This window comes from Podarcis erhardii (genome assembly GCF_964252035.2).
Source record: "Podarcis erhardii genome assembly, chromosome: 2".
Taxonomy (NCBI): domain Eukaryota; kingdom Metazoa; phylum Chordata; class Lepidosauria; order Squamata; family Lacertidae; genus Podarcis; species Podarcis erhardii.
Genome location: NC_138498.1, coordinates 26,370,668 through 26,385,823, shown reverse-complemented (window position 1 = coordinate 26,385,823; position 15,156 = coordinate 26,370,668). Strand labels below are relative to the sequence as shown.

The 15,156-nt window shown below is 42.5% G+C and overlaps 1 long non-coding RNA gene across 1 annotated transcript; it reads left to right on the top strand.

Moving 5' to 3' along the window:
* The first annotated feature begins 4,534 nt into the window (after positions 1 to 4,534).
* Positions 4,535 to 5,480, top strand: LOC309335104. Its single transcript, XR_014153345.1, has 2 exons — positions 4,535 to 4,668; positions 5,303 to 5,480. It is a non-coding gene; the product is annotated as an uncharacterized lncRNA (long non-coding RNA).
* The last annotated feature ends 9,676 nt before the right edge of the window (positions 5,481 to 15,156 follow it).

Sequence of the window (15,156 nt, the reverse complement as noted above, 5' to 3'; positions counted from 1 at the left end):
CAACCTAAGGCCCATAGGCCACTAGCGGTCCACGGGGCTCATCTATCCGGCCCATGGTGACTCCTGCCGCCCCCTGCTGCCTGCTGTTACCGGCATGGTGCGGCGCAGTGCAGGGACCAACTTCTGGGTTGATGGCGCCTGTGTGCATGTGCACGGGTGCTCCTTCGACCCAGATGTGTGCTGGAAATAGTGTGTGCGCATGTGTGCGGGATGGGAAAGCGCCCATGCAATGCACACACACTATTTCTGGCGCACATCTGGGTCAGAGGAGCACTGGAAATAGCGTGTGCACATGCGCAGGGGCACTCCCCCACCCAGCAGAGCATGCATGTGACATGCTCCGGTCCATCCTCCGACGGACAGAGCGTGGACCAGCCCATCGTTCGGTAAGCTAGCCGACCCTTGCTTTAACCACACCACCACACTGGCTCATCACAATATTAGTGATGACCATTAATTTCAGTGGATCTACTCCGAGTAAAAGTTAGTTGAATATAACCTATGTATTATGGAGGAAAGTGAATCCATTCTTCTTCCACAAAAGCTCATTGTTTTATTTGTCTGCAATTTGTCCAGCTTAATTCACTCTGGATGACCTCATGTGCCTACAAATTTCATCTGTTTCTGTTAAAAGGAGGAAATGTTAAGATATTTAGATTCCCCTTTAGAGAGTTTCATTTTATAGAAAGTTGCTTGGAACCTGAATTACAGATGGAAGCAGACAAAAGACATAGCAACTCAGAAACAGAATGGATTTTACCAGTTTTACCGTTCTAGACATTTAGGGAGGGAAGGATGAACCCTAATAATCAGTTCAGGAGCCCTTCTACTCATTCAATGCAAGAGGAATCCTGAAGCAAAACTCAGTTGTGCAAAGCCTGACCTAGCATTACATTACAGATTATGCGACAGCAGCTGAATTACTGTCAAAAAACTGAAAATTGATACTTTTATTATTACATCCACGCCACAGTTAACAGCTTAGTGTTAGTCTGCAAATATGATTAATTTTGTTCAGATGACATACAATGACAAAACTCCTTTCTACTCTGAGTTCATGCTTATTTCTACTTGACTTTCTGGTAGGGACCAGTGGAACTGCTGCACTAGGAAAAGTAGAATTCAGAACAAGCTGAGTTCCAGTGCACTAGACATTCCACGTACATTGTGAAGTTTTAGGTGGAATCTGCAGTCTAACTGGATTCTGAAATGGCACACAGAGGTACATGTGGAATGTCCCCAGACATATGTGCAGAGGGTTTTGATGCACCAAGAGACTACTGTTGAATGTTGTAATGCCTCTGGCATCCACCTTATCCGCTTCAGTTCAATCATCCCCCCAATAATTTTGAGGCTTCCCAAGTCCAACTAATGCATGGATTCTATAGCACACGACCATGGACCTTTGTTGAAACGGCTTTGGTTGGCTTGCTGTGAGGAAATTTGAGCTCTGCTGAGAAAGCAACATAAAGAAAGTATTAGAAAATACCCACAACAGACAACGGGAACTTTTAAATTATGGGTGACATATCCGTATGTGCATCAGGAGAATTCTGACCATTTGTGAAAAGCCAGCTGCTCTTGTGTGATCTTCTTTTCAATAGGTATCTCAAGGAATTGGTGGCGAGGGGGGGGGGAGGACAGGACCATAATGGATCTTAAGGGAATTCTCAAGCCATCCATCTCCTGTCATATTTTGTACTAAAAATGTGAAGGGAGGTTGTGAAATCAATTTACTGTTTTGTTTGTTTGTTCAGATTAACCCAATGTCCCAAATAGGTGGTGTCTTCTGGCGAGGTACAGCCAGTTCACCTCAGCTTGTGGTTGAATGTGTTTGTTTGTACTTAGAGAGGGAGAACCTCCGCAAACAAATGGATAAATAAATAAATAAATAAATGTACCAAGTGTAACAACTCACAATATTCGTGATTCAGCAGATGGCACCCAGCCTAAGACTCTGCAAGATGCTGCTCGGACGTGCTACTCTTCAGGTTCCTTTGCTGAGGAAGGCCTTAACAGAGGGCAGAGCATCAAAATGACATGTACATTTTTAAAAACCATGTTTTCTTTGGTCTGTTATGTGGAGTTCAAAATATAGGTGTGTTTACTGTGGGTTAGATTGCTCCGAAGTAGGAGATAGTAGTCATAGTTAAATTAGGTATGAGTCAAAATTGCACCCACAACTTCAGCAAATGTTGTGAGGGGATAGGCGTGAATAAGAGTGCAACAACTGCACTTCTCACTGTGGTCAGAAATCTTTTTTTTAAAAAAAATAAAGCCAAAAACTATGGCTTCAGAGTGAGGACAGGAAGCATTGTCCGCATTGCCAGTCCTTCATGATGATGATGTGGGATTCTGTGGTACAAGAAAGTGGCAGACACCACTGACATTGCTGACTGGATCACAAAACAGGCAGTGAAAAGGGGAAGTAAAAGGGCATTTTTTAGAAACAGCTCCCACTTGCAAGCCAAAATAACTCTTTTCAGCTCATCTTTAATTCAGAGGTAAACCACAGTTTGGGATGTAAGAAAGCATTGATGTCCGCTCTGCCCTATATTGGTTGCTTGCAGTGCTGTTTCCATTCTGCCGCATTTCAGCTGTCAACAAAAACTATGTGATTCATCTCACTGTCCACTATGACGAAATGTTATGTAATCAATTCTGTGATTAATTCTGTAATTAATTATGTCATCGTTGCTGTATTCCGCAACATTCATTTCAGTGCAAAGCAAGAAAAAGTGCAAATTGGGAGGGAGGGGGAAGAATGTCATCAATTAGATGTCATTTGCAGACTGAAAACAACAATGGCAGCAAATATTAATCATGTGCATTGTGAACATGCTGTGAATAAATGAGCACTGGCAAATTCCCAATCCCATTTCTGTTTTTCTTGAAATTCTCCAACATCCGTAAACACAAGGAATGCCATGACATGGGACAGTCACATACAGTGGGCACTAATATATCACTGAAAAAGGAGAAAGTGCATCACTCAAAAGCAGACACGTTTGTCTAAATTTTGTGTATGCTCATTCATATGTATAGATTTTTCAAATAATTTTGCAGTATAATTTAAATATAAATACAATAAATCGCACCATAATGAGAAGTGTGTGAGCAGTTGTTGAAAGTACTAACTTCAAGGCCACTACTCTCTCTTCTTGATCATTACACTAAGTTTGGATGAGATAGCCATTCAAATAGAGAATTTCTTCAAATGGAGGACTGTCCTCTCTAAAGTTGGGCACATGGCCATCCTATGGCAAGATTCATCCTTCCTTCCTTCCTTCCTTCCATCTCTCCCCCCCTCCTGTCCAAAATCACACATTATGTACATATTTAAATGTATTTAAACATTCACTGGGTTTTCTTAACACATTTCCACCAGACACACATTGTGGAATGCACTGTCTCTCCAAATATAGATTTTTCAAATACATTTAACTATTTTCCTTTGAGGCAATAGGTGTGAAAGATAACTAAGCTCCAATCTCCACATTAAACTGAGAGGTGCAAATCGGTTCTGTTTGCACTGAAGTTCACAAAGATCCAATTATTTAAGCATCTCTAATCATGACATAATTTCCAAGCCTTAGTCTTGGGTGAAGGTCTTTATCGGTGCCTCCACTACTTAAATCTGTGCACAATGAAAAGGAGAATTATTGGTCTGAATTTTACCCCATTTCTGTCCCCCCCCTTTTTTTAATTTGTAAAGGAGGTAAGCTCGATATGCTTTCCTATTCAACCACTTTATTTTTGGCAAGGTTCGCAAGAAGACTATACTTCAGCAATGTAAGCTTTTCTTCCTGGAGGCACAATACCCAGACAGGAGGAAAAGTAAATCAAGAAGACAAAATAAACACATTTTCTCATGAAGACTGTAAGCCAACTGGAACTTCCAATTAATGTCCCAGAGGCCAGTTGTTTTTAGTATTGAAAAATTCCACATGTAACACAAACACACACACATATTGCCTCAGTGACCGGCAGGCTGTGATAAAATTGAAAACTGTTGAAGATATGGCAATTAACATTGCACTCCGATCCTGGTATACTCATAAATAAGTCTCATTGACCTCAATGACACACCCAACTAAATGTCAACAGAGCCAGTGAGGTTTCTGAATAAACTTGTACAGTGGTGCCTCGCAAGACGAAATTAATTCGTTCCGCGAGTTTTTTCATCTTGCGATTTTTTCGTCTTGCGAAGCACAGACTTTGGAAAAGCTTCAAAAATCACCAAAGTCTTCAAAAACCTCAAAAAAGGCTACCACACTGCGTGCTATGAGTTGCTCCTCGAAGTGAATGCACGGTTTTAAGAAAAAGGAAACAAACTTGCAAGACAAAGGAAACAAACTTGCAAGACGTTCTCGTCTTGCGAAGCAAGCCCATAGGGAAATCCGTCTTGTGAAGCAACTCAAAAAACAAAAAACCCTTTCGCTTTGCGAGTTTTTCATCTTCCGAGGCATTCGTCTTGCGAGGTACCACTGTAGTTATTTGATGTATTATCATTGGAATTTTACTGCCAGGGAGAAGGAAAGAGGTGTTTCTGGGATTTTCTGTCTCAAGTGCCAAAATAACTTGGCTGGCACAGTTGACTAGGGGACGGGTGTCATTTGTTCCTTCACCTCAAGCAACCAAATGGGTCAGCCTGAATGGATATAGCAGGTAAGATATAAACCAAGTGTAGTGATATATTGAGGAGTTTCTTTATTGAAAATAATCAGGGCTTTTCCCCGCAGCCAAAACTCACCAGAACTCAGTTCCAGCACCTCTCAGGTGGGTGCTGTTGCCATGATAAGAGAACAAGTGTGAGTTCTGGCATCTCTTTTTCAAGAAAAATAACACTTCAGGGCTTTTTTCAACCAGAACTCAGTTCTGGCACCTCTCAGGTGGGTCCCATTATAAGAGAACAAGGGAGGTGTTCGTGGTGAGTTCCGGCATCTCTTTTTGTAGAAAAATAGCACTGCAAGTAACACCAAGTGTGTATATTTGGTACTTTAAATATGTTCCACTTTTTGACTGTGATCTTCTTAAGGAAGGCAACCAAAGCAGCCGCATGGATGCAATCGTAACTTGGCGTGTTGCAAACTGAGAGACCTTGGCTCTTTACATGGCCATGTGAAAGAAAAGGCAAAGAGGCAAGACCTGCACTGCTTCTTTTCCTCAGTAGCTGAAATTGAGTTTGAAGTCCAAGTTATGCAACAACATAGCATTGTCTCATTTTATTAGGGCCACTGGTTTCTGGAGGTCTTGGCATGGTTTTTCTCTCAATTAACACACTTCTCTTCTTTCTCCGCAGAATCCTTCCTGCTGTTTAGCATTGTAATAAAATGCCATCTTGCAAGCTCCATGCTAGATTTCAGTTTGGGCGACTGTGCTCTGTTTCATAACTGAAAGGGGATTTTTTTTTTTTTTAAGAGAGAGAGAGAGAGGACTGAAATTTGCAAGCGCAAATAAAAAGGAGAAATCAGTCTGAATTTGTGCTAATTGGTTCTGAAGAAGAAGAAAAAACACTGCATCTATATCTTTTAAAAGGAAAGAAAGGAGTCAGCAACAGAAGCCAGACAGTAGCTGTGTCTTTTGGCAGCAGGAGTAATCTAATAAAACATTCACCTTTCAAAAAAAGAAAAAGAAAAAAGTCTCAGTCCAACAACCTCTGGACACTGGTACGTCATCCCGGCAAGAAATATATTCCACTCTTGGTTTGTGTTTCTTGGACCAATGTAGCTTAGGATGGTTGTTATCCCAAGACCATGCCACCAGAGTTGGAATTAATAATATAAACCAGAAGCGTGAGCTCTGATTGACAGGCTTGATTCTCTTAATACCCCGTAGTGGGTCTTCTACCACGGTCAGAAGTTAAAATTTATTTTGACAAGCTTTCTGCTGGTTATGGAGGCTAGAAGCTTTATACAGGGGTGTCCCATGATTAAATATCTGGCATAGATTATCAACAAAACTCAAAAGGAAAAGGCAACTTAAGGCTTCTTGATGACAAACTAGATCCTGCAGAGCCTAGAACTTGGTTTTAATTAAGTTATTACCTCTCTTAATAGGAAGGAGCTGTGCCTTTGTCCCTGCACAAGCTGGCAGACAGTAAATACACATGGAATGTCAGCAGCTTGCTTAAACGGAGGCTGTTTTATGGAATGCTGAAACAAATATGTGGAGATTTCCTTGCCCACGAACAATACTTGCTGGTTTTTGTTTGACTGGATGGTAGACAAGACATTTTTTCCGCCTGAGGTAGAGCAACATGTGGCACCCCCACTCCCCAAAACTGTCATAGGAACCTAGAATGATCCTGTTACGTTGCCACCTGAAGCAGAAAATCCTGCAAGCATTTCCCCCACCCCTGGCAGTAAAAATACAACGGGAATAAATTAAATAGCTAAAAATTGCTGCCTTTTAAGGACACCCATGGTGCCTGTGATGATGACTGCTTGGTGGCAGAACCAGCCTCATCCGTCATAAGAAATCTGAGAGGTAAGGTGAGGCTGTGTTAAGAAGAGTAATGGTAGAGAAAAGGCATGTCTGGCCCTTCCACGAGGCAAGTTGAACCAACAAACACACCTGTGGGATCTGATGGCAGATGTTTTGGGTCCAGTCAGCCACTCCACTCTGCAAATGCCTGGATCTCCAGCTAGCTGGTCACCTACCTTGCCTGTCTCCTCCAATGAAAACTAAGCCTGAGCATTCTTTCTCCACCTCCTGTTTTATTGGTTTGGAAAGAGAAGAGCAGGAAGTGTTGAAAGAGTGGCAGGAACAGGCAGGAAGCAAACAGTGGGGTAGCACAGGGAACACAGCTCCTTCTGTCTGCTGCTTTTGCTTGAGTGCTAACCTGCATAAGAGGGTCCCAGCCCAGCAGCAGAGAAAGAATGGCAAAGTGTGTGTGTGTGTGTGTGTGTGTGTGTGTGTGTGTGTGTGTCTCCTTGGAGGTAGGTAAAGGTAAAGGGACCCCTGATCATTAGGTCCAGTCGTGACTGACTCTGGGGTTGCAGCACTCATCTTGCTTTATTGGCCGAGGGAGCCGGCGTACAGCTTCCGGGTCATGTGGCCAGCATGACTAAGCCGCTTCTGGCGAACCAGAGCAGCGCATGGAAACGCCGTTTACCTTCCCACCAGAGCGGTACCTATTTATCTACTTGCACTTTGATGTGCTTTCGAACTGCTAGGTTGGCAGGAGCAGGAACTGAGCCACGGGAGCTCACCCCATCACGTGGATTCAAACCGCCAACCTTCTGATCGGCAAATCCTAGGCTCTGTGGTTTAACCCACAGCGCCACCCATGTCCCTAGGAGGTAGATTAAAGTGCAGAATTCAGCAGTCAGCTTGCTCACCGGGGCAAGACAGCTTGAGCATTTGACATTGAGCCTAGCTTGACTGCACTGGCTGTCAATTAGTTTCTGGGCCCAATTCAAAATACTGGTTTTGACCTATAAAGCCTTAAACAGCTCAGGATTGCAATACCTCAAGGGCCACCTCTGTCCATATGAACCTACCCAGACCCTGAGATCATCGCCTGAGGCCCTTCTTCATGTCCCTCCTATATAGATAAAAGAAAATGACTGCCTTGGTTTCTTCCATCTGTCTGTCTGGTCGTTTTAGCTGTATCTAGTTTTGAAATTGTTTGGTGGGTCTTTGGACCGCAATAAAGTTTTGATTTGATTTGATATGAGAGGTCAAGAAGGAGGCAACATGAGAATGGGCCTTTTCTGCAGTGGCTCCCTGTGTGTGAAATGGTCTCCACAGGGAGGTTCGGTTGGTGCCTTCGTTATACCACTTTAGGTGCCAGGGGAAAATGTTCCTCTTTAACCAGACTCTGGGCTGAATGGCATCTGGTGCACTTTTAAAATGTGTTGGGGGGGCATCACTGGGTTATTTTTATTTTTATTTTTATTGTGTATTTTGTGTTCTATATTGTGTTTTTATGTTGTAAACCACCCTGAGACCTGTGAGTATACAGCAGTATACTACTACTACTACTACTACTAATAATAATAATAACTGGCCCAAGGTCACTCAGTGTGGACAATATTGGCACCAGGATTGTTTCGTTTTAAAGAATTCTGGAATGACAGCCAGTGTCATTTCCAGAAACAGTATTCCTGAGGAAAGCAGCATGAGCAGGAGGTACCTTTTAAAGCTGTGATAAGGCGGGGGGCGGGGATTGTCAAAAAGATGAAGAAAAACCTCCAGCCACCTAATATGTAAAGGTGCAATCAAATAGCAAATCACATACATTTACAGGAGACAACCAGTGGAGTACATGCAGCACACCTTGAATAAATGCCTTTTCTGAAAAACTGCAAATGTAATTAGTAGTATAGCTCAAACATATCCAGGAGATTTTACGTGTGCTATAGTATGCCCCCCCCCCCAAAAAATAAAAACTTACCTATTCTTTTCAACAGACTGCACAGTCATTTATGTTGATCCCACCAGTTAAATCTATTGGGAAGCCCAAATATATTTATTAATACATGTGTATAGTTTTATTAGGCCACTCTGTAACTGGATTTCTCCGAGCAAATTACAGGAATTCGCGAAGTCAGCCATGGAAGCCCTATCCCCAACAACAACAACAACAACAACAACAACAATAATAATAATAATAATTTATTTGTACCCTGCCCATCTGGCTTGGTTTCCCCAGCTACTCTGGGCGGCTTCCAACAAAGATTAAAAATACATTAAAATGTCACATATTAAAAACTTCCCTGAAAGTAGCTGGTGAATCTTTTGCTTTTAATACAGGAAAGATATCAGAGTTGTTTTGGGCACTACCTATCTGCACACAAACACACTCAGTCATGTGAGCAAATGTTATCATAGCATCTCCTTACCCTTTGGGCCCATGTATGCAGACAGAAATCCAAAATACGATGTGTCTTTGGAAAGCACATTTCCTCCTTCTTGTCCCCTAGATTTCATCTTGAACTCATTTATGTTTGACTCTTGCATGCTGATGTCTTTGACACCCCAATGGTGAGATTTCAAAGCCCCGTTCCTCTCCTCCCCTTTTATCTGTAGCTGAATGAGACATCTTAGTAAGCAGGAGAGATAAAGACGGAAGCTGCACAGTCTGGAAGCCGCACAGGCACGGCCAGCTGTGAAGAAAACCTGTTGAAGTTTCACAGGCAGCTCGTCTGGCTTCAAGCAACTGCAATGGATCACTTTTTAATAATTATTTTGAAAGGGTATCAGTGGATGGGAATAAATGGCTGTCAAAACAGCTGAATATCTTTTCTCTCTCCTTCTCTCTCTCTCACCCAACCACCCAATCTCAGTCTTATTTCCCTATCAAGTTATTTTTGGTTCTTAAAATTGTGTTCAAAATATAAATGAGTGGTACATTTAAATAGGGGCATTTTAGATAGGGGCATTTTAAAGTGCCTGTATCACTGATGAAGTAGCTTCCAGTAAGTCATGCCACAGTGAACTAGTTAGCCACTACAATATTGCAACGAATAATGTATGTGCATGTATTCATTCTTTACTTTTTTAAAAAAATCATTTTTGTTAAGTTTTCCATTTTAACAATCCAATCAAATCACATTAAGTATTCCAAATTATACATATACATATCAATTAATCCAAATATTCTGCCAAATTATTAATTTTTTATTGGGACTTCCCATGCTTCAAATTCAGGGGACCTCTGATCACCTCATATCTCTACTGCTTTAATAGACATTTCTAATAGTGCCTTTAAATCTTCCTGTTGTTTTCCTTCTTTCACGGCCTCTGAGTTGTTTCCACAAGCGAGTTGAAATAAAATGATGTGTTTCTGTGTGGATTTTATGTGTATGTGTGCTGGTCCTGGGGAGGGTACCGTGCAACGTGGTCTGAGTCCAGTCCTGGGTCAAGGGTCTGGAGGCTGTCCGTCAAGGGCAAAGCAGGGTCCAAGGCAAGGAGCTGGGAGTGGACAGGAACTCCAGAAGAGCAGGTCAGGGTGCCGGCAGGAACAGGTTTCCAGCGACGTTGCTCCTGCAACCTGGGACAGGGCTGACTGGCCTTTATCTCCTCTGAGGCCTAGGGCGGTCCCAGCCCACAGGTGACTCACCTCCCCTGGCCTTAAGGCGAGCACTCCTCCTGAGAGAACTTAGTTCCCTCTGCCTCTCTGCCCTGAGCCTCTGCAGCTCAGTAGAGGCTGGTGGGTTACTGGACCCAGAGGCAACCTCACCTCCCCCTGACAGGGCTGGGAGAGGAGCACCTGCAGGCAATGGGTCCTCAATCACCTCCTGAGCCAGAGCGGATTCAGCTGGTGTCTGCTCCTGAGGATCCAGCACAGGTGGGGGCCCTTCAGATTCAAGCCCCGGCTCAGCCAGCCCTGGAGGCAGGAGTTCCTGTGCAGGCTGGGATTCCCTCGATTCAGCCTCTGAATCAGATTCCCAAGCCATCACAGTACGATACCCCTCTGTCCATTGCAGCATCTCCTCACAAGCTGGTATTTCTGCCGAATCAATCCAAAAGTCTTTTTGCTGCTGGCAGTATTCATTCTTTAAGACCAACCAGGTACAACTATTTACAGTGGTACCTCTAGTTGTGGACACAATCTGTTCCAGGGTGCCGTTCGCACCCCGAAAGTCTGCAACTAGAGTGATGCTTCTGCACAAGTGCGGAGCGCAATAGAGCACTTCTGCGCAAGCGTCAAGCGTGCAGAATGCTTCTGTGCATGCGCAAAGCACTCTGCACGCTTCTGCTCACGCACGCGGCAAAACCCGGAAGTATACACTTCTGGGTCTGCCATGTTCGCAACCCGAAAGGCAACAATGTGAAGCAAACTCAACAAGAGGTATGACTGTATAGAACAATATGAAAAACAAGTTTTAAAATCATCCTAAAGCTCAATAGCAAAAAAAGAAGAACATCAACAGGCAATAAAGGTTGAAGCCAAATACCAGCCTTTAAAAAACACCTGCCCACCCACCTGCAAAGGAATAAGAACCATTTTACTTGGCAATCATATCATTATTGGACTCTGCAGACTTTGCTGCCTAGTGGTAGGCAGGAAGAACTGTTGGTCTCGTTTGTATGGCTCCATCTCTTCTTCAAGAGAAAGCTTCTGAGCATCTACTTCAAATCCCTTTATCCCTTGATAGGGATGGATCTTTCCATTTCAGAAAGGATCTGGAAGGATTTGTCACTTTGGGGCCTATAAGTTTCTCATTTTCCCCCATCTTAAATTCAGTTTTCCAAATTTCTGCAGCAATTTGCAATAATAATAATAATAATAATAATAATAATATCCTTGTGAAAACTCATTTTGGTGTGAATTTCTCCTAATAAATCTTTTTTAATGCAGTTTTTAACTAATGAACACTTTTTTGTATGTTATTTTCACTAATGTGCTCATTTTTATGCACACTTTCCACTAATAGAAGCATTTTTGTAAACCTAGTTTAATTGACGAACTGCATCACAAAATTCGGAAAAGTGTGAATTTTTGGAGGATAGCTGTGTTTCAGTTCTCATATGGTTTCAGAAAATATGAATTTTATCACCACCCCTTCTTGTTATATTTTATCTAGTTTTGTGCACAAGAAGATCTCGCATTATTTTGTACAAAAAAACTCGTCTGTACAATGTGAGGACATTTCTCTCTAGTTAATTGGCTCAGGCATTCAATTTTGTCACCTACATGAATGAAGCACCTAGGAAGGTAAACAGAAGAGAAGTCTAAATGAGGCAGATTCTGATTCTGTGAGGAAATGAGTCTTACCTTTTCCCTAGATTCTTCAGCCCCCAATTCAAGATAAAGCAGTTTTGATGTCTGGGGAGGGACCTGCTGGATGTTTTCCAGCCTTAGAACCCTGTCAAGAGAATACAGAAGAAAGAGTATTTAGTCGATTCAGAATTCACTATATATGCTCAAAAAGAACCTGGTCAGCCATCTATGTAGAAGTGAATTCCATAGAGCTCAATGAGACTTACCCCCTCAAGTAAAATATAATATATACCATACTTTTCTGTCTATAAGACGCCCCCGTGTATAAGTTGCCCCCTATTGACCTCACACATCACTAAATCCACCTCCCATCTGTCCCATCGCCAATCACCTGCCCAACTGCTGGAGCAACAGCCAATCAACACCACCCATGGATGCAGCAACCATGAACACACACAATATCCACTGACAGCCTCGCCAGCAACCAATCAAACGTCCACCCTGTGCACTACTCATGTATAAGATGACCCCCCCTTTTTAGCATGATTTTTAAAGAAAATAACATAGTCTTATACACTGAAAAGTATGTCATTTCTCTTCCTCTTTTGCACAGAGAGCAAGCTTTGAAAAAACAGCGAATCAAAGATAAGTTCATGGCCATTTATGAACATGTAGAGGGAGGGAAAGAGCCTACATGCTGTTTCCATTACTCATGCCACCATCCCAGCATAATGGCTAGGCTACTCCTTCACTAAACTCCTGGATTTCAGCAGTGAAATTCCAGCAGGGATAGAGTATGTTATGAGGAAGCACAGGGACATCAACTGCTGCCTCATTTCCGCTTCCAGATAGGGGAAACAGATGAAGGAAATTTTGTGAAGGGGACTAAGAGCACTCTGGAAATCTCCAGCAAGACGAGATGTGGATCAACCACTCAACCACATATCCTTCCCTGTCTAAGGGCCCATTTTCATTGTGGATGTTTTGAAGCAAAACAATATGCATGATAATATAGTCAACCAATACTGGAATCTGGCTAATGCCCATGCAACTACTGTTTGAATAAACAGGAATACAAAGTAAATAGAGTTACCATTCTGGTACTCTTACCTGGCACTGTGTTTTGTTTTGAAGAAAACATTCAAGCACTTAAGTGGCTGATGGGGCTTGCTCTAGGTTTTCTTTTATTTGCAACTTGTACCCAGCTGTATAATGGGCTTTTATTCAACTACATAATACTCAGAATAGATCTAATGAAATTAATGAACCTAAGTTGTCCATATGTCTATTAATTTCAGTGGGCCTAAGTATGACCAAGGGACGCGGGTGGCGCTGTGGGTAAAAGCCTCAGCGCCTAGGGCTTGCCGATCGAAAGGTTGGCGAATCCCCGTGGCGGGGTGCACTCCCATTGTTCGGTCCCAGCACCTGCCAACCTAGCAGTTCGAAAGCACCCCTGGGTGCAAGTAGATAAATAGGGACCGCTTATTGGTGGGAAGGTAAATGGCATTTTCATGTGCTGCGCTGGCTCGCCTGATGCAGCTTTGTCACGCTGGCCACGTGACTCGGAAGTGTCTCCGGACAGCGCTGGCCCCTGGCGTCTTAAGTGAGATGGGCGCACAACCCTAGAGTCTGTCAAGACTGGCCCGTACGGGCAGGGGTACCTTTACCTTTACCTTTAAGTATGACCAACTCTAGCTATAACCCATTAATTATCATGGTGCATGGTTTTTCCATTTGGGCTGCATCACATGTTTAAATTACAACAGTGTTCATGGTGTTTATTTGTTTTAGGGTCTTGTTGGACGTCAGTTAAGGTGCCTTCATTCTATGAAAAATAATATGATACTAAGGGGTATATGATAGATAGATGATAGATAGATAGATAGATAGATAGATAGATAGATAGATAGTTGAGATTTACCATTGTTAATTGGTTGATGGATCAGTTTTGAAACTGGATAAACTGAAATGTAAATACAGCAAATTTCCTGAAATCAGACCTCACAAGTGATCCAAAACAGTGAGCGGGGGGGGGGGGGGAGAGCAATATATAACATATATAACAATACTTTGGGAAGTATTGGGGAACCACCTCCTTTTTCCTAATGAGTTGAAATAAGACCTTAAAGATACTCTAAGCACTGGATGTTAACTTACATTTTGTGCAATGGAAATTCTACCCTATGTGAATTTTTGTCGCTGTTTGGAAAAAAGAGAGAAAACTGGTTTGCTTCTGCCCTGACTGCTGCCTATCATGTGGTTTGCTCAGATTTTCACTTGGCACAGAGTCCCCCTTCATAAAATCAATAACGGACAGCCTCTGGGTGGATGCATCTGTGGCCACGAGCTGCACACAAGGACTCTAACATAACCCCTGTTCCAATCATGCTGCCAAACCGAGGCCATTTCACGAGCCATTAGATGTGACAATAAGGATGTATGGCCCCCAAAGGAGCTCTGAGAGTTAAGTTTCTCAGAGCATGGAAAATCAGATGGGCCTGTCTCAAATAAGCTGCCTATCTGGGTAACATCAAGGGTTCCCCCAATGTTCTGTAATGTGGCTGATAGTTTGCATGCCTGAAAACTGCATAGGAATGCAATATTTCCTACTCGATGTGTGGTTTGTTCCCTCTGCTCCAGCTGTATTTTCCTTGTCATGTTCTTGAATTCTGACACCATTTAGAACAAGCCGGTTATAGCTGTAGAAAATGCATATTCCTTAGATTTTATTTTTTTTCAAGGAGCGCATTGCATCAAAAGAGAGAGAGAAATGGAAAAAGATTTTGGATCTATTGGCAAGTTTCACCTTTTATAACATCTCGTTTTATCAAGGGGTGGTTGGGTGAGTGGAGAGTGGAAGGACGGGCTTGGCTTGGTTTGGCATCAGCGTAGGAATAAGAACATAAAAACCTCCACTGATTGTCACAGAGTAAGAGAGAAAGAATGATGACAACATTACTGTCAGTAGCTCACCGCACACTGTAAATTAAAGTTGGCAGTAGGCACCTAAGCATCATTTCTGTCTGATTCATTTAAGGAACACAGTAGCTATACTTAGGTGCACTGTCTGTTTATTTTGCTCTTCAGATTCCTTTCTCAGAAGCACATAGAGACATAGAGACACTCAACACATCAGGCAAAATATAAACCGTACTTAAATCTGAAAAAAAATCCTCTTATTCTGAACATACAGTCAGCCTACATCATATTCCAAAAAGTCTGCAAAATTTTCTTTATTTTTATTTTTTTAAAAACCTGCACCTATATACAGGAGTCATATTTGTTCAGCATAATATATTCTGCTGTTGGTTGGCAAATGACACATCACTTGGTTTCCAGTAAGATGCAAATGCCTATGTCCATGCACGCATTCCAGGGCTTTGATGAATGCAGTATCAAGTAATAACACACATGTGTGCTTCACCAGTTGGTAGAGCATCAGACTCTTAATTTCAGGGTCATGGGTTTGAGCCCCACGTTGG